Below are 27,490 nucleotides of genomic sequence, written 5' to 3' on the forward strand. Positions count from 1 at the left end.
AGATACTAGGGTCCGGTGTCTAATTAGTAAGCCAGTTACACTGGTTATCAGGACCTGGATTAGGGAGACAGCACCAGACATGGAAAACAAGGAATAGGAATAAAAAGCATTGCAATGAAGTACTTTATACACAAGAGACAGTGGAGGATGATTTAAAAGACCATGACTCTCATATAACTCCGCAAAAAAAAGAAGGAAAAATAAGGTTCTTGGACAATTCAGAAATATTTCTCTGAAAAACTGGATGAATCTATTAATAAATTTAGAAGTAGGAAATGCACAATGTAATAAGTGAGTATTTGGTCATATATCAAAGGATAACTATGCTATTTGAGAGCATGTTGGTTCCATCTGTGAGTAGGTAACGATAAAGAAAAAAAATGTTTTTATGTTGTTATCTGTTTCTATAACAAGACAATCAAGGATCATGTAAATGCTTCATATTGTCTGGGTTGAAAATGTTCTCAGCAAATTTAGTAACATCTCTTCCTATATTAAGTGCTATTTGAAAACAATGAGCATCATCTTTCTTTGTGAATCCCTGAATCCCTCATGTTCCTCAAATCCACAAACATGCATATATCACTTACAAAGTACCAGGCAGTGGAAAGTACTGTGAGAGCTTGTAGTCCTCAGGTAAGCCAGTCCTTTGGGGAAACTAGATGATGATACTCATTCTAATAGAAGGCTGGGGCAGCTAGAGGAAAGAGATAATGGGTCTTTTTGAGTGAAAAAAATATCAAAGTTTTCTTCACAATCACGATTCTTGCACTGGATCTTTAAAGGAGCAATTTTTCCATTCATGAATGTATATTTAATGGTCTGCATACATTAAAATGGCAGGGACTTTGTAGCAAACTATTTTTTTATACATCTTCCAAAGACAAATATAGCAAAATCAAATGCATGAATCATAACAAAATATTTTCTGTTCAACGTTTGTGTACCTTTTTGCCAATAAAAGTGGACACAGTGGTCTTTCAAAATTACAAATGCAGTAGTCTGCAAGTATAAAGGCATAATACTCATAGACTTTTTCTGATGCAATTTTTCATTTTATAAGCTTAAATATCTCTTTTTTTTGAAACTCAAAGTCTCCATTATATACACATTTATAACATGCTTGAATATTGCCCAATTGAGCTGTGGATATTTTAGGACAAATATTGGGGGAAGTTATGTTCGATACTAATGTCTATACCATTTAAACAATGGAAGCATCAGGTAAGTAACAACATTTGGACAGCAAGTCAATATGACTATGAAAGGTCTCCAATAATGAGCAAATTCAGACCAATACACAGTTTGAGTATTTGGCCTTCTTATTGACAAAGGTTGCTTTCAATCACACTGTATCTATTACCATATCAATCATCACTCTAAATGAATACAATGTTATCATTGACAAAGACATCATTTAAGCTGAGAAAGTAAAGATTCTAAATAACAAAATAATGAAAGGTAGGTTGTTCACAGCAGGAAAATGAAAAATATACCCTAAGAATCTATGCACAGGAAATCGAAAAAAAAAAAAAAACTGAGGACACATATGGAAATAAAAAATCCTTACTTGCTCACAAGGACCTTGAATAGAGTACAGTTAATGTTACACTGCTATTTATTAAAGTTAATGTAAAGGGGCATTTCCTTTGGTATACAAATTAAGATATGGGATTGAACTGATAAAAATGATTTACATGCAGGATTAAAGTATTGGCAGCTTTATAGAGTGAAATGTCACTATTTTGCTGTACCTTCAAGTTTTACATTTCCTCCTTTGAATCCCTGTCAGCCTTCATGAACAGCAGAGAGTTTAATCAATGCTTGAAGTAGCAATAGCATAACATTGAATATTTCCCTTGCTAATAATCAAAATGATGTTTAGTAAACATCACAAAGTAAAATGACACACATATATGCTAATTATGAAATTACAAATGAAATAGGGTTCATGTTTGAACTGCTGTGCATTTAAAAGACTACATTTCCACTAAATAAACTGTTTTATATTTACTGGTTTTAGCCTTAGGCATTTGGCTTGCCATAAGAAATTCAAAGATCAGGCACCTGAAAACCTGTAGATCACACTTAAAACCATGTAAAACAAAAATTCTGTGATACAAAGCTCTTGTAGGATGAGACTGTGTGTGTGTGTGTGTGTGTGTGTGTGTGTGAATATTCTTCAAAGGTTTGTATTTAGTTTGCAATTTTATTTAATTGTAATGACATATCCTATTAAGATTCACTCTGCTTCAAATAAAGAAAGGAAATAATGTTGTCATAACATAAAAAATGTGAGATATTTGTTTAGGTTAATTTGTTAGCTATCAAAACAATATTCAGGAAACAAAAGAGAGAGAAAGATGGCATAAAATGATGAAGGGGAACCCAGAGCACAATTTCAAGCAGACTCGGCTGAATGAAGGGACCATGTGGAATAGCATGACACATCTGGCCATTAAGGAAAATCATACAAATGAGTGTGAGAAATGGCTGGACAATTTTATGGTGGGGGGTAGGATGAGCGTGCAAAATGTGGAAGCATAAAGGTCACAAAGAAGGGAAATGGGAGGAAAGAGGCTTACAGCAATCTACCTTTATTAGACCAATGATTACTACTCACTTAGAAATTGCTTCTCAGGCCTATAAAATAGCTGAGCTTTAAGTAAAAAGGAAATACTGTTGCTACTTATGAATGTTTTAAATGACCAGGATTCATGTCCCTTTCAAAGGTTTTGAGAAAATATTCTAACTGGAAAATGAAACTTACTTTGCTTTCAAAATAATTCCATAGGTTAACATTTTTTTTGCTGTTATAAATGCAACAATTAAAGTCATAACTTTAAAACTTTTTGCATAATAAGGAGAAATAACAAAAGTTGATAAGGAAAAATTTTTTCCAATGAAATCTTTAATACATATTTTTGCATAACACAAAGCGAGTAATTGTATCTTCAACGGGTGAAAGAAGATAGGACAATTATCCATAATGATATGTTAAAATTAAATGTTATTCTCTCTTGTAGTTTTACTATATTAGAAGCAAGTCTCTTATACTTAACTCATTTCAGAAAGTTCATTCTCTTTCTTATATCTTATATCATTCTCTTTCTTATATATATCTCCCACCATACATCCTAGATCATCCTTGCATATATAGGTCATTGCTTCCTAAAATTGAATTATGCAGGGTAGACTAGCGTTTGAAATTATGTCTTAAGATGACATTGCTATTTACACCTTCCCTTTTGCTTCAAATTCTGGCATATTTACCCTTGATTGTAACTGTATTTGCAAATAATATTTTTTCACATAATTCATAGACTGAATATTTTTACATGGAGAAGTAGCATATTATACCTCTAACCAATGAGACTAGCATTAGCACTGGTCTGGGCCCTTCATTAAATCAAATTTGAGCCTTGATACAGTACCTTACAAGCCTTAATGCAAATGAAAACTTTTGCTGTTTCATGTAGCATATTGTCACAAACTTGTAAAAGCTTCATAAACACCAGAACACTATATTTAATAGCTCCTTTTAGAAGAGTTAATTTATCATCACTAAAAAAATAGGAAAACAATGGAAAATAAAAAAAAAAACCTGCAGTGAGATACATTTTGTCATCTTAACACAGAAGCTTTGGATGATCAGATTACAATACCAGAGTAAAATGGGTATAACACAGACAGATTCTTATCTGATCACAATCTAGAAATGGAAACCAGGAGATACCTCCTGGAGTTTCTAATTAGTGTGAAGGAAGAGACTGCAGGTAGAGCTATTTTCATTCCTCCAGTAAAAAAATAAAGAATTTCCGAAAGAAAAGTTGGTTTGAAGAAAACATGTTGCTTAAATGTAGGGGAAAAATCTCTAAAAATGAGCAAAGAGCTGAAAAGAACTAGCAGGCAGAAAAACATTGCCTTCTAATGGATTCAGCAAGAAATTCTAACAGGGGCACATTAGAAAACCCTGTGGCTTCGCCATCAAAAAGGGAGGAGAGAAGGAGAGCAACAGAAAGGATTTGAGCAACTTTTCTACTGGGTCTCAGACATATCACATGATCATTAGTGAAAAAGAAAAAAGTAAACTAGTAGTAGAAATAAAAGAATTACTACATTTTAGTCAAGCGAGATCATAGAGATCCACACATTATTGTTTACAAATTTGTTTACTCATGGACACTAGAGCTGAAACATCTCAGAAGATTATTAGTTCTAGCCAAGGCTTCCAACAAATATAGTACTTGTGCCTTTATTTTATAGAAATATTTGAAGACAAAAGGAATTTAAAAAATAATTATACCAACAAACATAGCTACTAAATATATGGCTGATACTAATATTATCATTAAAACAATAATAGTTAATGCATATACTTTTATAGATACATATTTTTATTTAATGCCCTTTGGCATGGGTCTCTAAGGAAAAATATTACTAGATAGTTGCTTTATTCAGATTCTGCAACTAATTTTTTATTAAGATGCTGTGGATCTCTCTCTTTAGAAATTTTGTGAAACCAGTTTATGGGAGGTAATAAGGCAGTTACAGTTTACCAGTACAAGTTGTCACTTGAATAATTTGTCCTAGAATATTCTAGTTCATATCATTCTCATTTTATCTGAGGTAACAGCTTATAGTTGTCACCTACACAAGTTATGACAAGCTAGGCAACCTATGGGAATGCTGCACAAGTGCCTATCTCTAGTTTAAACTAAAAGTGCTCAAGAGATTCATGTGTTTACTCCAGAAGTGTTTGTTGAGACACTATTAAAGGCAGTGATCACATGTTATATAAACTCACAAGAACCTTGCAAATAAATGATGCACCCATTTCACAAATGAGGAAGTTTAGGCTTAGTGAGAGGCAGGTGACTTACTGTTGGTCACAAGCCCAGTGACTGGACACTGGCTTGTAGACTTTAGAGCCCACATTATCTCAACAAGCCCATGCAAACTTCCATCACCACTGTAAATCATCTTCTGGAATTCTTGTGTCTATTAACTATCTGATGATGTAATCTTAGGGTAATAAAATTTTAAGTCTAATGACTACACAAATAGGAATATAAAGAGAAGATATTAGAGGACTGATTAGCAATCCATGGATTACTATATGCCATTGTAGATGCTTTAAGAATGGAAAGGAAGAGAGGCGCCTGGCTCAGGTCATGATCTTAGGATTTGCAAGATGGAGCCCTATGTGGGGCTCTGTGCAGGCAATGTGGAGCCTACTTGGGATTCTCTCTCTCTCTCTCTCTCTCTCTCTCCGTCTTTCTCTGTCCCTCCTCTCTCATGCTCTCTCTCTCTCTCAAAATTAAATAAGTAAACATTAAAAAAAAAATGAAGAGGAAGAAACTCAAAGTCACCAAAATATATTTTAGATGAGTAATAGAGTTTCCAAAATCACATCATGTTATCACATTGTGAATAATAATAATAAATATACATACATACACATAGATACACAATATACACATAAATATATGCATATACATACACACATGTGTCTATATTTCATTCCTTAAAACTCTTTACATCTTTTTTCTTCCTCAAGATAAGATTTTTGTTGTATATGTTGTGGATGAGAAAAAAAATGCTCATGTACATACTATTGACTAGTATGATGTTAAAGAAAGAACCTAGACTTTAAACACCTTAACTTTTCAAACTCTATACAAGTTACTATATTGTTTTTTTTTAGTTTATTTATTTATTTTGAGAGAAAAAGAGAGAGAGTGTGTGTGCACACACACATGTGAGTGGGGGAGGGGTAGAGAGACAGAGGGAGAGAGAGAATCCCAAGCAGGCTTCATGCTCTCAGCTCAGAGCCCAACACAGGGCACGATCCACAAACCATGAGATCATGACCTGAGCCAAAATAAAGAGTCGGTCACTTAAACTACTAAGCCACCCCAGCACCCCAAGTTACTATATTCCTAAAAGATGAGAGGTCTTCAGACAATCTCCTGACCTCTGGTAAGGTTACTACATCTATAAAACTCTCTTTCCATATCTATAAAACTAAGAGAATATTTAGATCTAGAGATAATTGTGAAGATTGTGTGCAGCACATTGTACGTGATTAATAAGGAGTAGGTTTCCTTTCCCTTCTACTTTATTTTATCAGTGACTACACTGTTAGGCAGTGATTATTTTTCTCTGGATGTTGGTGTAGGTCAGCAAAGGGGATCCATTCACATTACCAATTTAAGTCCTACCATATTGTGTTATCGGCAAAATTGACAGATAAAAAATTACCTTCTGAATTTTTGGAACAAGGCCATCCAAGGTATCGATTCTGGAACACAGCAGATAGAAACCTTTTGGGGGGATGGAAGAAGGTAAGGTAAAAGAAGGGCCATTGTTTGCTAAGATCATGGCCAATACCTGATGTTAAAGGAGTCTGGTATAGCCTACTTTCCCACAGCAAAGACAGCACACAAATCAGTGGAAAATTTTACTCGGGAAGCAGAAATACCTATATTATTTAGTCACAATTTTTGTTTCTTTGACTATTTATCCTTATGTTTACTTATATGCTTGAATTTTTAGTTTATGAGGAAAAGAAATGGAAAAGCACAATTATTTACTTACTAAGTTCAAAATTATATTGAGAGTCTGTTACATACCAGGCATAATGCATGATATCAAAGATGTTGGCACACACCATCTACTAATTTCATGGAGAATCTGGGAATAATTAAGAAAGAAGAGAATCTCAAACTAAGCAAAACAGTTAAGAACAGATAAATTGATTCTTTAATATTAGATATGGCTTTTTTTTATGGCATTCAAATGCTGTGTTCAGAATGAGGTTTATAGTTAATATATCATTCCCTAAATACGAATTCTTAAATCTCGGTTTATAAAACTCTAATCCACACATTCTCAAATCATTTGCCTAAATTATTAGAAACATGATTTCTGTTAAGGCGAATGGAACTAGTGTGGCTTCAAACTCCAACGAGTGCCTTGGAAAATTACTCCTAAGTATTACAAGTCCTCCCAGCTGCTGATATTAATATTTACCAAAAGGTGAATTTGGAAAATGTCCACAGATGTAAAACAATTGCATCAGCATGGGTTTTATCCTTTTTTGTCCATAAACTAGCACATTGGATCATTTGAAGAGTGTTTTCAAGTAAATGAAGTTTTTCCAGAGGTTAACACTTGTTCTTTTTAACAACTTAAAATTTTTCCCACAATTTTCTGAAAAACAGCAGCCAATACTCATTTTTTTTATAATATAGAGACAAAAAATTAAAATATGCCAGAAACACGTTTTCAAAAATTTATTACACTTAAAAAAAACTTTTTCTGAAATTCCATGGCATTTCTACATATGAAAAAAAAACCCACAAATGGTTTAATATTCTTGTGAAGATACTAGAGTCTATTTTCAAGGAAGAATCTGAGCAATCGCGCCTTGTCTACCTAAGACCGAGGTTCCTTAAAATAGGGAAATCAAGGTGATAAGTTAACATCAAATAATTTCCAATAATAATTGTGATTATGGAGAATGTCAAATGTTTATTGTGCAATTTTAAAAGGTAATGGTGTGTTACTAATCCACAGTGTCTGTTTTGCTTATTTCCATCTCCTCCTCAGGGTTAACCAAGTAGCACCCTCTAAGCAGACAATGGGTCTTGTTGTACAGTCTATTAACAGTAATTTAATAATAAGAATAACAATAGCAACATTTTGTATTTGCATAGTACATTGTCATTTAAAAAGCATTCTCTTTCAGTGGAAAGGTCTGCCAACGCCACACTGTTTACCTTGTTCTCTCTCTCCAGAGCTTCTGGACTTTTCATTCTTGGAAATGAAATATACTTATAATGCAATATAATAGACTAGTATGGGTTTTATGTTAGAAAAATGTTTAAACCAAGGAAATACAATACAGTCAAAAATAAATAAATCATACATCATTAAAAAAAAGCGTTCTCTTTTACTTACAGTTTTTTTTTATTCAGTCCTTTTAGGAACAACTGAGGTCACTGCCCATGACTGCGGTCAGGTGATGCTCATGCTCAGATCCGGTACAAACTGTGTTACCTAGAATTGTACAACCTGAAAGCTGCCCTTGCAGGTCTGGTCTCACCTGCCTGCCTTCCCAACACTTTTATGTGCTTCCCTGTCCTGCTTCCACTTTCTCCACTACAGTAGCCCTTAGCAGTGCATGATTATGAGTGTGTCACCTGAATTTGTAACCGTCTTCCCAGCCACACTACGATTCTTGATTCTGGGCCCTGTATGTTTCTCCTAAGTATCCTACATATTTATGCCAAGTGCATAGTACACTGAAAATCTTTCGGTAGAACAAATATGAGTCCTTAAAGTCCAGGTGAGGAAACAAAGACTAAAGGGGACAAAAGACCTTTTTTCCAGTACCAATTAATTGTTAGTCCTTTAGCTCTTTGAGATGGAGCTGGCTGCTTTTCAATAAGGAACTAATTTCCTGTGGGAACTGGATTATTAGGAATCCAATGAACTCAAGTAATGTCACAAAAGAAAATGAATGAATGCATGAATTTCATCATATAACAATGTTATTTACTGGTTTCTAACAATTTCGTAATCTTCAACTTTACACTTACCATAAGTCCTCAACTTTGGTCACGTGTTTGGGGTGGCATATTGTGAGCTCTAAGGGTCACAACTTGGCTTTGACATTAACTGTTGGACCTTAGAAAAATTACTTAAATTCTATGTACCCCAATTTTCTCACATGTAAAATACGAAAACTAATATTGTCTTCTTCCTCAGATTGTTGTGAGGATTCCTTGAGTTAATATATGAAAAAAATTATACAAAATAGTACTTGCTAACAGAAAACTTCCAATGAATGCTAGCTATTATTATTATTACCATTTCTATTTATTTTTCTCAGTTTCTGAATAGTTCAGAAGGCTCTGGATTTGAACTACATCTGGCTTTTTCAATTAGCTGTTGCTAAATATTCTCTGGAAGGTAGCCAGCTCTAATGCTGACCCTAGAGAAATTCAATATAGTTGTGCCTACTGGCAGGATTTTCTATTCTGAACATTTTCTTTTTGTAAAATTGTGGTACAGATTCATTTCAAAGTTTCAGCAAGTTGTGTTTCCATTAAGGTAGAGGTGAAGGTGGAGAGCTTTTGTATCATTATAGGTGAGTTGTTTATATTCATGTTTCAAACTTACATTAGTAAAATTCCATTTAGTTTTAATTTGACTTATGTTTATTTGAAAGCTCATATTGATGCGTTAAAATAGTACTCGGCCTTTCTCTTTATATTGAAATTATTATCTTAACTGAAAAGTTGATAAGTAAATTCACCCTACGTCTACACAACATCTGTAATTTGAAATGGAGGAAAGGAAGTCTGTATTTCCAAAGTTGTTACTAATAGCTCACTTTATAGCCATATTTTTATTTTCTTCTGTCTTTAACATCCATTTAGTCAAGGTCATCTCATTATGAAAGATACCAATTCATGCAAATCCTTTAACTTTTTTCTTTTATTACTTTGGAACAATGTGCAACATTACTTAACTCAATTTTGTTTTTAAATTGAGTGAGTTGTAAATAGATCAAGGTTACCAAAAGGTTCTTGGACTACACATTATATCTTTGCCATATACCCTTGTTAGTTTGGAAGACATTAAGAGAGGCCTTACTCAATTTAAATACCCTAAATGAATGTTTAAAATAGAACCATTCATCTAGATATATAACCTACATTACATGAACTAACTGGATTGTCTAAAATACCTAGTTGACTGTTCAACTTCCTCACTTGTTTAGTTGTTTGGCTTTACATGAGCCTATTCCTAAATGGTGTTGATCACTTGAGGATATAAAGAAAATTTATTTTAGACAGAGAAGATAAAAATACAAGTCAGGCATTCCATCCAATGGAGTTTGTTGTAATGGTAAGACAATGAATTAAGTGTACAGGATCTTTTAATGATGAAGGGAATAGAATGTCATTGCCTTTTTTAGTATGATGAATATTTATTCAGAATTGTCAGGAATGCTTACTACCTACTATGTCATGTTCATTAAACATGTTATACAGCAGTCTGTCAGGGAAGGAATCAAAAGATCTGCTAGAGAAAAATATGCTTCACAAGCAACAGAGATCATCATTAATTCAAAAACAGAATACTCCATTCAAAACAATATTTTTTTTCTCCTTCTCACCCAGCCCCCAACCTTCAAAATTCAGTAAGATTGTATCAAAACCAAAATGTAGTACAGATACAATCCAAGACTTTTCCCTTGATACATATTAGAAAATTAGAACAGGATGGTTATATTCCTGTTAGGTGAAGTCTTTAGTACATGTGATAATCGAAAAGAAAAAAATACATATTTATATAGCACTTATGGCTAAAAAAATAACTAGTAACCAGGGAGTATTGCCCCAATCCAGTACTCCAAATTGTATCATCATCATAAAATATTGACAGAAATGGAAGAAGAAGAGAAAGGAGGAGGAAAAGGAGGAAGAAGGCAAGGAGAAAAGAAAGCATGTACTCTTAAGATCTCTACAGCAGAACAGATTGAGTTTTCTTCATCTTGTGACTCAATCTGTTGAAGAATAAATAACATGAGGTAGCTTATTTGAAAGTTTGCATAAAAAGTAGAAAGCAACTTATCATGAATAAATTGACATGTTCAAAGCAGTTATGTTAATCTCTAATTTTCTATCCAAAGTATGGTATATTTATAATTTGCTTACTTTAACCAACTTTGCTCTCTAAAAAGGCATGTCTTTTGCTTTCAAATTTATTTTTAACTTCTAAAAGAAAAATTAAAAAAAAATGTCTGTGAGAGGTTGAAAAGCAACCTAGCTAAGATTTGTTTTGATGTTAGCATGGGATTTGTGGGGAGAAGGAACGAAATAATCCCTGGGTGACAAAGTGAACCATTCTCAAGGCTTTTGGGAGTCCGGAGTGTTGCATTTGTGAGAGGCTATTTAATACTAGCAAAAGAGTCTCCGTAACACCTGCACTTCTCTCACAAGTATTCGCCCACATTTGTTGATTATTTTCTTTGTTTCTGCCAAGAATTACTATAGTGAGGAAAGTTAGAAGAGGTGGATTTGTTTAGGCCCCTCACTGGTGATTAGAATGTGGACAATTTTTATGAAAGTGAAAGTTCACTTTCCTTGATCTTAAGGTGGGAACAGTCATATTTTTCCTACTCACAAAAGTAAAATTCTTGGATGTTACTTTGATATAATACATGTAAACATGCAAAAATTAACCTGTAATATGTATCGAAGATCTGCTAGAAAAAGGTGCTTCATAAATAAGGAAGGTCGTCATGAATTCGAAATAGAACATTTGGGGCACCTGGGTGGCTCAGTCAGTTAAGCGTCTGACTGGTCATGATCTCAGGGTTTGTGAGTTTGAGCCACACACCAGGCTCTCTGCTGTCAGTGCAGAGTTCCCTTAGGATCCTCTGTCTCCTTCTTTCTGCCTCTCCCCTATGTGTGCATGTGCTTGCTCTCTCTCTCTCTCCCTCAAAAATAAACATTAAAAAATCGAATATTTACTTAGAAGTAATAGATTTTTTTTTCTGCTCCTCAACCACCCCTCTGATTATTTTTTCTTACTTTCCCTGGTATCATTATCCCAACCTTCTCTCAAATTCATGTCTTTAGAGAGACAAGGGAGAAAGAAAGAATGAAAAGGAAAGAAAGAAAGAAAGAAAGAAAGAAAGAAAGAAAGAAAGAAAGAAGAGAAAAGAAAGAAAAGAAAAGAAGAGAAAATTGTTTTTCTTGTTTGAATAAATTTGTTCATTTGAGATGCTTGTTGAGACTAAAATAAAAACTGTTGAGAAAAAATTATTTAGAAAAACTGCCCTGAAAATTATAAATAGCTACTATACTTGAGCAGGAAGAAATAAAGATTCCTTCCATATAGAATTACTAAAATATATAATATTTTTTTAATATTGGGGAAAAAACAAGTGTAGAACAACAAAAAACCTTAAAAGGTAGTATGTATGCAATCCTCTGCCCTAGAATGGTATTATCTAGCATTTCTATATTGATATAGAATAATTATGATTAATGGATACAATGCCACATCATAAATCCAGGAAGAAGCTTATAAAACACCAAAGAATTGTTGAATAAATATTGTTGAATTGTTGAATAAATATGTCTCATATTTGAGAACGTTTCATTAGACCATAATTCTATAAACATAGGCAATCTATTATGGCATACAGAGGTTGACAAAGATTACTTCCTTAATCAATAACTGATTTCCTACCCTGCCAGGTGACAGTCTTCTGCACTTGATGATCTGATCTGGAAATAAGAGTTATCAAAATATCAAGTGGTCATGCAGCTAACATTGGTTAGTTATTGAAAGAAAAATATAAACACACAGGCAATTCCAGGAAAAGTTACCTATTTTTCTGTGCTGAAGTTTGTCTAAAATTAGTCTTGTTTTTCAGTTTTATCAATTTTCATATTTCTTTCGCCATCATTATCGTTTTTCAGTTGTTCATTTAAGAATTCTTAACATCACCTTGACTTTCCTTTACCTCCTCATCTCCTGTCATTTCTCCTCTCACATATCTTTCAGATTTGCCTGCTGTACCTGTCCTCATGCCACCAGCCAATCTAGGTCACTATCACTTCATACCTGGATTACTATGATAGCCTCATGACTGATCTGATAAGTTTCTCTGTCCTCCAATCCATCTTGCATACTTTGGACAGACTAATTTTGTAAGGGACCAATTTCATCATTTTACTTCCTTTGGTCAAAAATTGAAAAGGGCTTCCTCCTACCTACCATATTGAATCCAAATTCTTCTGCTTGCCTTTCAGAGTGTTTCATTACCTGAATTTTTCCTCCCCTTGCAAATTTATTTCATGGTATTATGGCAGAAAACCTGTCAAAACTGTCTCCTCTTTGGCTTTTCCAAATCCAATGATTAGTCCATAAATTTGCTATGTACCCCCTACTCCCAAACTTCATCCAGTGAGAAGGTTTCCTTTGCTTCTCTCATATCCAAATACCAGTCATTTTTTAACGACCAATCATTTTACACATTTCCTGGAAACCATTAATTTATATTGATCTCTTATTCCTTTATTTGAAGTATTTATCCTCAGTTTCAATACAGTCAGTATTTCATACATTAATAATTTTCACCTCTGAAACTCTTTCCTGCGTCAGGCACTGTGCTAAATGTTTTACAGACATAGACTCATCTAATTTCACAAGTCTGGGAAGTAGAGACCTATAATGCCTGTAGTTTAGTGTTTAAAACCTAAAGGTTTCAGAAACAATAAATGATGCTGAAGATCCAATATTCTCATTGTAAGAAATCTTTTATTGTGCCTAATTTAAGATTGCCATATTTAGTAAATAAAAATACAGGAATAAAGATACAGTTAGACTTTAGTTTCTATTAAAACTCAAATATTTTTGTATAAGTATGTTCCATGCAGTATTTGAGAGTTATTCATACAAAAATATTATTCATTGTTTATCTGAAATTTAAATTTCATTGACTTCTTTGTACTTTATTTGGCAACTCTAGTCTAAATCTCATGTGGATTCTAAAGACTTCATACTAATCTTAATTTTTCATGCAATATTAAGATTATAGGAGCCTATGGGTGGCTCAGTTGGTTAAGTGTCCAACTTCTGCTCAGGTCATGATTTCACGGTTCATGGGTCAGAGCCCCTCATCAGGCTCTGTGCTGACAGTGTGGAGCCTACTTGAGATTCTCTTTCTTTCCCTCTCTCTGCCCTTCCCCATTTATGCTCTGTCTCTCTCAAAATAAATAAATAAATAAACTTAAAGAAAAGAATATGGACAATACTAATATCAGTAATACTAATACTCTTCCCTCAGGCTTAGCTTACACTTTTATTAAAAGTAAAACAAGAAGTTGGTACTCTGAAATTTCTTCTAGATTGCTTCAAACATGTGAATATTAGACATAAAATATAAAAATAAAAAATAAGTGATATTCAAAACAAAATCAAGATTTCTGAGACCAAAATTAAATAGAATTAAAATGCAAAGCAGTAAGTGGGGCTTAAGCCACATGTCCTCTAGACTGTTAATCAAGAAGCAGGGTGAGAAAGCCAAGTGACCGGCTCATGAAGGACAATAGAGAATAAAGATGCCAAACATGAGGTAGAGTTAGGAATCACGTTCCCTATTTAAAACTAAGGTTTAAGGTAGAGTTTTTCCACTCACGAGAAGAGGCTGAATAAAAGCCATTACCAAACACATTCTCAGATTATGGCTTATGTGATATTGATGCTTATCGAGGTGGCTTACATTAAGATGCTATTATTTCTAATTTTACAGACATTCAAACAGATACAAGTTATATGCTTTCCCATCATTGCCTGGTTTAAAAGTCAAAGACAGAATGAAATTCAATTTTGTCTTAAATAAAAGATAAGTCAGTTAAGCATCCTACTCTTGATTTAGGCTTAGGTCATGATCTCAAGATTGGTGCGATAGAACCCTGTAGGGTGCTTTGCACTGACAGCACGGAGCTTATTTGGGATTCTCTCTCTCCCTCTCTCTCTGCCTCTACCCCACTCGCTTTCTCTCTCTCTCTCTCTCTCGCTCAAATTAATACACTTAAATAAATAAATAAATAAATAAATAAATAAATAAAAGATAAGCATTATTTGCACTTCGAAAATAGAATTGTAATAGACGATAATGACTAAGTGTGTCCAAATTGTCCTTTTGAGCCCTTTGCAATTATAATATAGATATATTAACCTACTTATTCTACATGTGTATGTGTTCTTGTCCACACATTATCCACTTTAAATGTGCTCACCTACGTCTTCCTGGGTATGAAGATTTCTATGTAGGGTCTGGGTTTGATTAGTTCCTGCCATGGCTCATTTGCATAACATGGACTATGCACCTTAGAACCTATACCTCTATTTCCTGCTGAGTTTTCAAAAGCAAGTTTTTTTTCCTAGCTCATTATTTGTCTATTCACATTGCTTATATGTATGTTTTAAAATTTATATATTCAAATCTAACGGTTTTACTTTTTGAGTTCTACCTTTGTTGTCATCTTAGAAAAAATTGCCTCTCCCTAATATTATAAAAATATTCTTCTAGAATTTCTTCTGGTAGTTTCTTTTTTAATATAAAAACTTGATTTAAAAGGGATTTATTTTTATGTTAGGTGTGGGCTATCCACCCCCCCCATTGTTATCCAGTTGCCTCAATATCATTCCACCGTCCATCTTTTCCCACTTATTTGAAAATTCATCATTATTATATATTAAATTCTCATGGATATTTTGGTATATCACTGGGGACTAGCTTATTTAAATGATTTTTAAAAATTCTTTGCCACAATATTTTGATTGCAATTTTTTTATTCACCCAACCGTTAATTTATTGTAATTAAAATTTTAAACTTAAAACACATACAGTTCATTGGTTTTTGTTTACTTGTTTTGTAGTGTTTCTGGTGTACAGTTCTATGAGATTTAGACATGCATAGATCTGGTAATCACCGTGAAAGACTGGAGACAGAATAATCCCAACATCTCAAAACATCTCTCCATGCTGTCCTTTGTATGTTTAAATTATATTTCTCTAATGACTAATGGTGTCGAACATCTTTTCCTGTCCTCATTTGCTATCCTCATTTCTTTCTTGGTTAGCATCCTGTTCAAATATTTTAGTCAATTACAAATATTGTTTTTCTGTCAACTTTTAAATTTTCTTAAGATTCAAGATACACGTTCTTTGCCTAGTGCGTGATTTGAAAATATTTTCTTCCAGTCTGTGGCTTGTCATTTTATTCTCTTAATGTCTTTTGCAGAGCAAAAGTTTTAATTGAGATATAATTTACCAATTTTTAAATTTATGATTGAACTTTTGGTTTTATACCTAAGACTACTTGGCCTGATTAAAGGTCACAAAGATTTTCTCCTATGGCTTTTTTCCCCTCAAAATGTATACATTTTATATTTGTGATTTACATGTACATTACAATTCATTTTGAGTTTAAATTTTGCATGGAGTGAGAAGTGCAGGTTGAGTTTGATTTTTTCCATATGGATATGTCCTCTTGTTCCAGGATCATTTTTAAATGACTTTCTCCATTGTCTTTGCAATCTGATGGAGTGTCTTCCCTCATCTTTTATTCATAAAAATTTATAGCCTATTCTTTATTGTTAATTATTCCAAATATGATTTTGAATTACTTGTTCAGTTCTTATCCTACTCCTCAAAAGTCTACTTAGAATTGTAATTAGAACTACATGAAATTACATTGATTAACTGAGGGAATTTATATTCTTAAAATAGAAATTTTTATACAGGTTAATCTTACATCACTTAATAAACTTTGATCGTTTCCTTCATATGGATTTCCAAAATGTACTTAGTTTCAGGAATGTTACATACGTGTGACTATTGTGAATGTAATATGCAGCTATCAGAGAACATTTTCCAAATGATTATTTCTATTGTGTAGGAAGGCAGGTTTTGTACGTTTATTTGTAATCTATCCATGTTTCAGAGCTTGTTCTTTCTGAAAATTTTTCCATTTATTCCCTGGGATTTTCCCAATGTCCATTGCATTGTATACAAATAAAAAATTGGCTCTTCTTATCCCATGTTAGTATTCATCATTCCTTCTTATTTTGATTGCAATGACTAGAACTTCCAGTATGCTGACACCAGACATCTTTAACCAGTCCTCACTTAAGTGAGGACTTTAACCTCACTTAAATGAGGATGCCAAATTTCATCTTAATACTTATTGCACTGTTGGATTCAGACAGATACACTTTAGGAATCATCTACTCATGACTTAACAGGTATGTGGGGGGTTTTGTATTCTTTAATTAGGGATTGAGGTTGTGTATTATATATGCTTTATTTTATACTTTTGATAAAAGCAAACTGTATTTTACACTTTATTTTTATATTATACAAGCATCGTACATGGTGGTAGAAAGTGACACGTTCAGTAGTACTCCACAGTTATATTTTGTATTATAGATACTTGGTAGTTCTTGTGGGACTAACTATAGTTTAAAACAGTATTTCTAGGGAAAATACTTTGAATTCCCAACAACTAATTGATGTATTAAATAAAGAATGACTCAATCTACTTTTAAAGAAACACTTCAAAGAAATTTTGATACCTGTTTCATTTCTCTTCGTGTATTTGTTATCATTATTTGTCATAGTTCTCTGATATCTGATAAACGTAATGCTGGAACTGAGAACAGGTCATATATTCAGTCCGGCTTATGTAACCATGAGGAGCTCTAAGTTTTTCTTTTATCTGTTCTCTTAGTCACATCCCTTTCCCCAAGGAACTTAATTCATAGGCCTCCTGGACTTCATCCTTTCCAGCTAAAATAACTCCAAGATTTGAGAACTTTATCCCAGTCAACGAGTCAGGTATCTGCCCTTTCTATTATTGCTCCTTTCTTTCTTCTGGTATCTTCCCTATTCTTCCCTAATATTACTGTTCAGGTATAATGGTTTAATTACTAAATTCTACTGCCTCTCTTTCATCTGGCTCTTTCCTTTTTTTTTCTAGCATTTTCCCAAGTATGACACACAAACCTAAAGATCAAAGACCAATACAATATTAACTGAACCTGAGCAAACTGTCTTAGAAGGCTACTCTCAGTAGAATTTCTACCCATCAGACAACTTGCCAACATGTATTCAAAACCACCCTGAATCTGAGTAGACATGAAACCTCAGTGAAGAAAAGCCTGGAAGAGATTCTCAAAATGTATGCCCTAAGAGTTTGTAAGTTGCATTGTTCTCACAATGTATTATTGTAGCCAGTTTGGAAAATACTAATAACTAATATTTCTGGAATCATCCTGGCCATCTAAATATATTCATTCATGTCATTCCCACAACAGGACTTTGAAGCAGATAACTATTAAAAATCCCTACTTTAACCTACTTTACTGATCGAGTAACTGGGACACTGAGAGGCTTAATATTTGAAAAGATCACATACCCAACACATGTTACAGGAAGTTTAGAACCAAAATTATTTCATTCTAGAGGCTGTGAGTGTAACCATTAGGTTAGTGGTCTTCTGGTGATTTCGAAGGATCTTGAGTTTACCCTTGAGAAGCCAGAGTCTTAATGATGCCTAGGGTTAGATTGTGTGAACCTGGAATTGCTGGTAAACTCTATAGAGTCATACATGGGGACCCTGGGAGTCTTTGCCAGATCTTGGAACTTCCAAAGATTGCAGCCCCATTTCCAGATTATATCTCAGCCTTAACCATTGAGAATGCTTAAATATGAACAGTAACATGAGTTACCTAATCCACAAAAGGAGAAAGAGGTTTCCCAAAACAATATGGGTAGTTGGAGATAAAAGTGCAGTTCTAAATTTCCCAGAGCACTTTATGTTTGTTCTCAAACTCGGGAATTCTGAAGATGATCAGCCATCAAAGAATTAATATGTTTGACACCCAACCTGAGAAACAGACTTTGTAAAGGCTAATTTGTCAAAATCATATTCAGCAGTCAACACATGGTGGCTGCATAGGACATCAAAAGACACAAAATGTGGGACGTCTGGGTGGCTCAGTCAGCTGATCGTCCGACTCTTGATTTCGGCTCAGGTCATGATCTCATGGGTTCCTGGGATGGAGCCAGGCATGGGCCTCAGTGCTAGCGATGTGAAGCCTGCTTGGGATTCTCTCTCTCCCTCTCTCTCTCTCTCTCTCTCTCTCTGCCCCTCCCCTGTTCACACGCACGTGTGTGTGTGTGCACACTCTCTCTCAACATAAATAAATAAACATTTTCTTAAAAAGACACAAAATGAGTTTGATATTAGCTACATTTTTCTGCATCTCTACTATAAGGTAGACACTATCCCAATGCTTTCAATCATTTTTTAAAACGTTTGTCTCACATTATTGGTGGTGAATTTGATTTTAGTAAATTGCCTGTTATTGTTTCAAAGCATTCTCTAATCTAAATGGGTGAACTACTACATTTATTTCTAAGGTTCAGAATCAAATCCACATTTTATCCACTAAAATGAAGATAAGTATCAAAAACTTTACCTTTGTTTTACAGATGAGGAAGCCAAGGCTTCTAAGGTCTCATAATCATTAAAGGGCAGAACCAGGTTGCAAACCTAGGTGGTCATTGGTTCAAAACCAAACAAAAATAAATCTGAGATTCTCTGTTATCCAAAGTAACATGTTGATATTTGAACTCAGCTCTCATTGTATCGAGCACAGTCTCTCCTCCAAGCTAGATTTCTTCAGTTCTCTCTACCAATGTTCGTATGGAATAATTTCAAGACTTCTTCACAAGCCCGGCTATCTCCTTGTGAAGATTTGTCACGATTCTTTAAAGACAGATACCAATAACTGACCACTCTTGTCTGCTAGCAGACAATTATCTCTCACATCTTAACCACCCCGGGCTTCGATTTTCCACATATAGGCTTATAAAGTTTGCTTAGCTATTTCAGAGTTGATGTGAATTTCAATGAAATCACATTTTAAAACATTTTAAAGTATGCATTGCTATATAATTTGTATCATTATTAGTATTATAAGAACAGGTACATTAAAGCTTAATACTGTTTCAAAAATTATTTGTAGTCATAAACCTTTCTCTTAAAAGACATAATATTCTTTCTATTGACATACATTTTGCATTCTTCAAAAGAACTCTAAGTGTTTTCTAAGTATTAGTTTAACATTTTGTACGGTGCACAGATAGAATGTATTTTGTACTATCTCTAATTAAGATCGAATGTATTTTGTACTATCTCTAATTTGCAAATAGAAAAAGACATGAAGTAGGAACCATTTGGTAAATTAATGAAACATTTAACAATTATACAGATTTTGCAACTCCAAATCAGTACATTAAGGCTTTTGATTCACTTATCTTTAATTCATGTGTAGTTCATTGATGCAAATGTTTTGGCTATAACATTTCTATTGAATCAAACATATGCTCCATTAAAGACTCCATGTGACCTTAGGGCCTTATCTGACTTTTTAACTTAACTGAACTGAAATGATATTAATGATGGAACAAATTCTCATTTCCTGTAAATTTTTAGCATCCTTTCATACTATTGCTTATGAAAATGATTGCTCAGTAACCACTGGTGGCAATTTTTAGTACAAGGTAAACTCATGGGGCATTTGTCTATCTAATTTACCTGATTAGCATAGAGACAACTTCTACAATTTATTTTATTTTTAATTTAAACACTAAGAAGCATAACAAATATATAGATAAAAATGATATCACTAAGCAACACCAAAAAATTAAGTCATTATTACTAAAAGTACGTATTGAGGTGTATATTTCTAGATATTTTTATGCACTTATTTGCATATTTTATGCAGTTATGTTTTACGGTATGTTTTCTTACCTAACTACAAATAGTGAACATTTCCCAAGTCAATAAATACATTTTTTACAAAATTATTTTTATTAATCTCTAGTACGTCAGCGTATAAATGAAACAAAATTTTCTCGATCACTCTATTGCAGGGCCTTCAAACTAATTCTAAGTTTGTTTGTTAAGTGATATAACAACAGTTATATTGGTGGTTAAATCTTTATTCTAATGTTTTACTATATCCTAAGGATTTGTTACATAAAAGGAATCACAGAATTTTCAAAGTTTTAGACATATATTGCCAAAATAATTCATAGAATAGTTCTATGGATTCTGTGAATTGACATTCCAAAACTACATGTTTGAAGATAACACTGGCTGTAGTCATTTTTGAATTAAATCTTTCCCAATTCCCTAACAGATTTTTGATGTCTTCTTGAAAACTGCATCTCTGTCTGAGTCAGTATATATTTAATATGTGTAGGACTCTTTTTCTATCTTCTCCTGCACAGTTCTTGTTCATGTTCGTTTTTTTATTCTAAATGGAATTTTCATGTTTTGTCATGATTTTAAGTGTTCTTTATAATTTAAGGATATTAATCTTCTCTGTGTTTGGATTTTAAGTCTATTTTTAAATTTATAAGTTTTCCACATGGAAGTGTTTTTGGAACATAGAGGAGGTAAAATTATTTATCTTCCCTCTTTAGACTTTTTCAGTTGTGCCTGAGAATTAAACTGATATAAGACAGATTAACAGGAGAAAAGTATACAAGTTTATATAAGTTTTACATGACGCAGGAGATTTCATAAGGAAACGGAGCTCAAAGAAGTGGCAAAATACCTAAATGCTGTTATACTAGGTTGAACAAAGGGAGGCAATTGTGAAAAAGAAACTAAAATAGATGGAGAGGCCAAAGGAAGATAAAAATTATTTTAACAAGGTCTGTTTGTACAGAATTCTCTCAGCTTTGATTCCCCATTGAAGAATATTTCTTTTCTCCTGGTAAAGGAAGGGCATCTTTCACATGGGAATTTTTATCTCCTGTTTTCAGAAGAAAAGGGCAGATGAAATGCTTGGCTTGCATTTGCTGTTTGCTTGTTTTTTAAGGGCCTTTAGCATAAAAGAATCCTTATGCCATAGTGACATATTTTGGAATGACATGTTCTATCTACCACTTTCAGGAATATAGGTTTTTTTTTTTACTTCTCCTTATGGAAATATATTAAAAATGTGTGTAGCTGAATTGATATTCAAGCCTATGATCTCTGCCTTTGTTATAACTTTTTAACATCCTTTCTCACTATAAAATCATATGCATATATATAATGTAACATTCTTATTCTGTTTAACAATCTTAATCTATTAGGAATATATATGATTCTCAAAATCACTCTGTAGCCATTTGATCCAAAATGTTTATGAAATAATCCATCCTTTTCTACTGATTCAATCTGTATCATATTTTTGGTGTTTACCTTAGATCTATTTCTGAGGGTTCTCTTTTCTTTCATTCATTTTGTCTCTTTATTACATTAATACCACATCATTTTGAGTCAATAACATATTTTAATATCCAGTAGGATAAATTTCTTATTACTCCACTTTTCTAAAATAAAACAAAATCATTATGTCAAGTTCCAAAGGAAGTCCCACTGGCATTTTGTAGGGATTATATTAAATTTATTCATTAATTCTAAAAGAACTGGCATCATTATAATGTTAAGTCTTCCAAACAAGGATATGGAATTTATCTCCAGTTATTCATGAATCTTTTATGACTCCCAGTAAAGTGTTTAAAGTCCTGAACACAAGTACTTTTTTTAGTTTTAATAAACATACCATGGTTATATAAAATGTTAACATTAAGGAAGCTAGATGGAGGACGTATTAGAACCCTGTACCGTATTTGCAAACTGTCTATAAATCTGAAATTATTCCAAACTTTACAAATGTATTAACACTATTGTTTTTGGTTGTTTCTTTCCCTTTAATGTGTGTTTCAAACACACATTACTGGACTTATATAGAATTTCATGATGACAGGAGCTGGTGACCCACCTACCAGCCATATAAGAATTCACCACTTCCGGAAACCTGAATACCAACCAGAAAACCTCAGCAGAAAGAAGATAAGCACTAAGCCAAGGATGTTTCTTAGAATTCTTACTTTCCTTCTTCTTTGCCCTCCTCCTCTCTCAGGAACTCTCCACGTATAAGGATATTCAGGATGTTAAAAAGGTGGGGGAGTACTGTCTCACCAATGCAGACAGGTATATGGTAAACACCATGCCCCAGATGCAGTTAAAAAGATGTAGAGGCACAAGCCTGGGTCAGGCCTGTTCAATAAATTAAAAAAATAATTCTCAGTAGCCCCCACGGAGGGCTGGCAGGCCCAGGAACGCTAAGCTAGACAAGCCAGCCTAGTTAAGCATTGCACATTAGCCCTGATCACTCCTTGTCTAGACCATGATACTCTCATCTAGTGACAAAAGGGGCTAGCTCTAGAAATAGGCGTTATATTCTAATTCTGGCACTTAGTAGCCGTATATGTGTACAAGTCACTCAACAGTTTGAAGCCTCAGTTCCTGTCAGTGAAGTTGTGTTGCTTTTTCACATTTCTGTGCCTTTTCCCACCGGTATTTGTATAATCTTGTCAAACCATAAAATGATTTATTGAAATGTATGATAAGAGATGACAATGAGGTAGCTATTGTTCTAGATGCTGGAGATACACTAGTTTCTCTCACACTCACTAGACTGACTGACTTGATGGCAGGAAGCAATTTCAATTTGCTTCGCTATTGCCGGCTCCCAGCACCAGCTAGCTCTACTAAGGATTCAATGAATATTTAGCAAAGAAATTTCCTTGACAAGTGTAGCTTCATACATTGTAAAACTAGTGAGGTTTCCTCACCGAGTGAGAGATACTCTGACCTTTTTCCTCTCCCTAAGAAGTCCCGGGGTCTCAGGAAAATTCCATTTGTTGTTTGGGACAGTATGAAGGACAAAATTTATGACTGCACAAGAGAGGAAGGGAAGAAGGAAAGCTCTCTTCATCAGGTGCTGCTTTTATTACCTTTCCTACACCTTCTGCCATCACATAGAAAAGTGCATGCATCTAGTTGAGTTGTCATAGCAGAAAAGTCTGATGTTCTCGAAAGAACATGAATGCACCCATGGGAATATGTCTGGGAAATGAGAATGTTTGCCTGTTGTGAGCTTCATACAATATTACGGAGAGTAAGATCATATTTGCCTGGCCCGTCAGGAAATTCAGATGAAAGGGACAGTGCTACCCCAACGTCTGAATGAAATACAGGACGCCCTTTGGGTTTGTAGACTCAGGATTCCCAGTTTTCAGTATTTATTATCAACATGACATGTGCTCAATTGATTGATGCTCCTCTGGGTTGCTCCAGCTCCACTAGCTTCATTCCCTTGGCTGCTCTCGTTATATCAATGGCCCAGGGCTGGGAATACAAGCTCTTTGTTAAGAGATGGGTTAACAAATGAAAAAAAGGTACTGAAGAGGAACCAGGCCCTAATGTAGACTTCCTCTCTGATATAATCAGAAGAAGTAAAAAATTTAGGGGAAGCCAGAGGAGACCTGTGAGTTGTCTCGGGTTAAAACCAAAAACTTTTATGTTTGCCCAAGTCCAGGAATCTTTACAAATTTCATTCTTCAAGACAGAATATTACTGAGCATCCATTTATGCACTCAGAAAATGAGTGGCTACAAGATTTGGTGTGGGTTAATGTGAAGATGATGACTAAGGTATAACTTTCAGGAATCTTCTTCACATCCACGTTGTTATTAAGAGCTGGTGCTGGTAACACTGTAAACATATGAAAAAAAAATCTAAAGGGTGTTGACGGTTCCCTAGAGAGATCCCTGGTCTCCAGTTTCCCTTATGTCAGAAACCAAATACTGCGTTTGACACAGAATTCGTATGCACAAAATATATTGTAGAAACCTTGTTTCAGATGTTAAGTTTCCCCCATCCGCAAAACATGTGGTTACTAATTGTTCTTAAAATTAAATACTGTGGTAGCTAGCACAAGTGAGAAGCCAGCCACAATATGAGAATATATAATTAACCTTTAGACAAGTGTAATGGACATGATTTTAGGTCTGCCTAAGAGCCAGGTTCTAGCCAAACTTAATTCTTGGACAGTGATGAAATGCAGGCTGTTGTGATCCTGCTTTTCAGAGGAGGCACTTGGACAAATGGAAAAGGCAATCAAAGATTTGTGAGCCATGCTTAGCCCATTTATTTTTGACAGGGTATTTTCTGAAAGCGTGTGTGCTTGCACACGCGTGTATATTTGTGCATTTGGTTATCAAGGTATTATCCAAACTATACAAACAGGAATTTTTGCTTTGAAAACAAAATTAAGCAAGTGCTACTAAAAAATTAATAAGTGTTGGTTCTTTATGTGACCTCCAGTTATGGCATGCAATTCTGGTCGTCCTTTCTTAAAACAATTATAAATAAAGTTTTATATTGAAAGAGATTTTAGAAAATATATAGTAATTCTACTGAAGCAAACTTGTCAGACCCAACTCATAACTTCAATCCTGTTCAGTTATTTAGGAGATTTCATAGAAAATCAACTTTATTTTTAAATAGCTATTTTTTTAAATATAAGTGTATAAATTGTGGTTTTTATATCAGATTGTTGAAGACTGTACCTTACCTCCGACACACATTTCTGATACACAGGAAGGCAAGAAAAGAGCTGATTAATTTCCAGTTAAAATATTTACTGAGGAAATTTCTGAGTTATCTGTTCTTTCTCTTCTCCCTTTCTTTATAATATTCCCCTATTGACCATAAAGCAGATTTTAAGCTGATATGTGCATTTAGTGAGGAGGCATGTTCTTAGTTATGAAATGCCGTTAAGTAGAAGCACATTTATATCTTTTTCTCTTATTGATGAGTTAATTTACTTTTTATTCTTAACCACCTCCCAGCTCATTTTCTATTGCAGTGTTGTGGTTTATATAAGAAAAACTGTTACTTGTAACTTTAGAAGTAACTGATGTTCATAATATTAAGACATGAAAAGTCTCCATAACTTATAGCCTTCTATGCGAGGAGGCATGGTTAGTTTTACCTGAAATAGTTTTATCTGAAAAAGACTCAAAGCGTTTTCTCAGTGTTGGGTAAAGACAAAGCCCTTCTAGTGTGTAGCTAACAAGATCTTTTGTACAGAGGCTTTTGCTTACAATCTCGTCTCTTGATATCAAGGCTCATTTGGCATCAAGATGAGCATTCCACAGCATGGTTTCCCAGTAACCCTCCAACCATGCCACATGTGAGGGTGTGCTTCAAAAAGTCCTTAAAGCATTTCTTCTGACCTTGCCTCAGTAGATTAACTTCAGTTAATCAGATTAACTCCAAATCTACATTGGAGGATCTTGATATTTTAAGTATAGCTTAAAAGAAATAATGACAAGAACTACAAAGGAGTAGTCCAAGGAGCTGAATTTCAGAATCATCAGTGGGCTCCAATTCACCATGAACCTAGAAGGGTAATGATCACTCTAGAAGCAAAAGAGGAAACACATTCCAGTAAATTGTGGAATATATATATATATATATATGTGTGTGTGTGTGTGTATATATATACACATATATATATATGTGTATATATATATATGTATATATATATTTGAGTCTTTTCAGCTCCCTTGGAAATGTACTTGTGAAAATATCCTATATACACAATATGTTTCCTATTCTAATTCACATTGGATATTAAGCAATGCATTACACTGTAGAGCAATTATTATACCATTCTCCCAAAACAGCATAACTCTTTAGCCATACTAAATCAGCAGTGAACTTGGTTTGTTGCCCTATGCACACTGGCTGAGCTACAGAGACGGCTCTTAGTTTGGGTGCAGGTAGATTCATATACATGCTCAAGACTCTATTCTGCTGGGGTGAGTTCTCTGTGGCTCTGTTCTATAGCAGGAAGTTCTCTCAGTATCTCCATGTACTCACATCCTTTAATTGCCAATTCTGAACAAAATCATTTTACTTATATTAGGGTTGTAGTTTAGGGACAATAGAAAATCTTATTTGTAATTCTCCTTGCCATCAATTAACCTTATTATTAGTAGACTCTAATCTTTGGCTTAAGAGACTCACACGTATATTTGACCTTCTACAAAATGGAACTACTATTCCTTTCTATCAAGCCTTAACCAGTAGTGGTCATTATTGTACTTTTTGATATCACTTTCTGAAAATTTATCTTGCCTGTGTAGAGGGTGACTTTTCAGCTTTCAAGGTCCATTTCTTTCCCTCCTAGTCTCCAACCTTGTCTGCCCTCATTGTAACTGATGATTCCTCTGCACCACACCTCAGCCATTTATGGAGCAATATTGGGGACATTTTAACACAAGTTACCATCATTGGTTTGTTTGTTTACCTCTCCTACTAAATAATGAGCACGTGGAATGTAGCATGTTCAGTTCCTGGAACACAGTAAGCATCAAATTAATGTTGATAGAATGAATTGATTAATGAACAGGTTTATTTGATTATTAGGCATGATTAATGAGGAGAAACTAAAGTATAAAACATACCCTTTTTTCAATGTTTCTTTATTTTGAGAGAGAGAGAGAGAGATAGAGTGAGCAGGGGAGGGGCAGAGAGAGAGGGAGACAGAGAATATGAAGCTGACTCTGTACCATCAGTGTGGAGCACAATGCATGGCTCAAATTCATGAACTGTGAGATCACGACCTGAGCTAAAATCAAGAGTCAAATGTATAACCAACTGAGCCACCCAGGCACCCCTAAAATACATCATTTTTAAAAACCTTTCAAACCGTAAGTAATTGTAGAAATTGATGTAAAACTGACCTTATAGAAATCACAAAATAAAAATATCTTTAATAATTATGGTAACAGTTAATGAGACTGAAATGAAAGTGCCATTGTTCTTATTTTTCTTGTTTCCGTTTGTGAACTTATAAGTATTTGAATATACTCTGAATTGTGATTTATTTTTCTAATTTTCAGACAGCTGTATTAGGTTTAAGCTAGGAATTGATAGCAATTACAAAGAATAAAACTTGAAATTGG

This window comes from Acinonyx jubatus, chromosome F2 (assembly GCF_027475565.1).
Source record: "Acinonyx jubatus isolate Ajub_Pintada_27869175 chromosome F2, VMU_Ajub_asm_v1.0, whole genome shotgun sequence".
NCBI classification, from domain to species: domain Eukaryota; kingdom Metazoa; phylum Chordata; class Mammalia; order Carnivora; family Felidae; genus Acinonyx; species Acinonyx jubatus.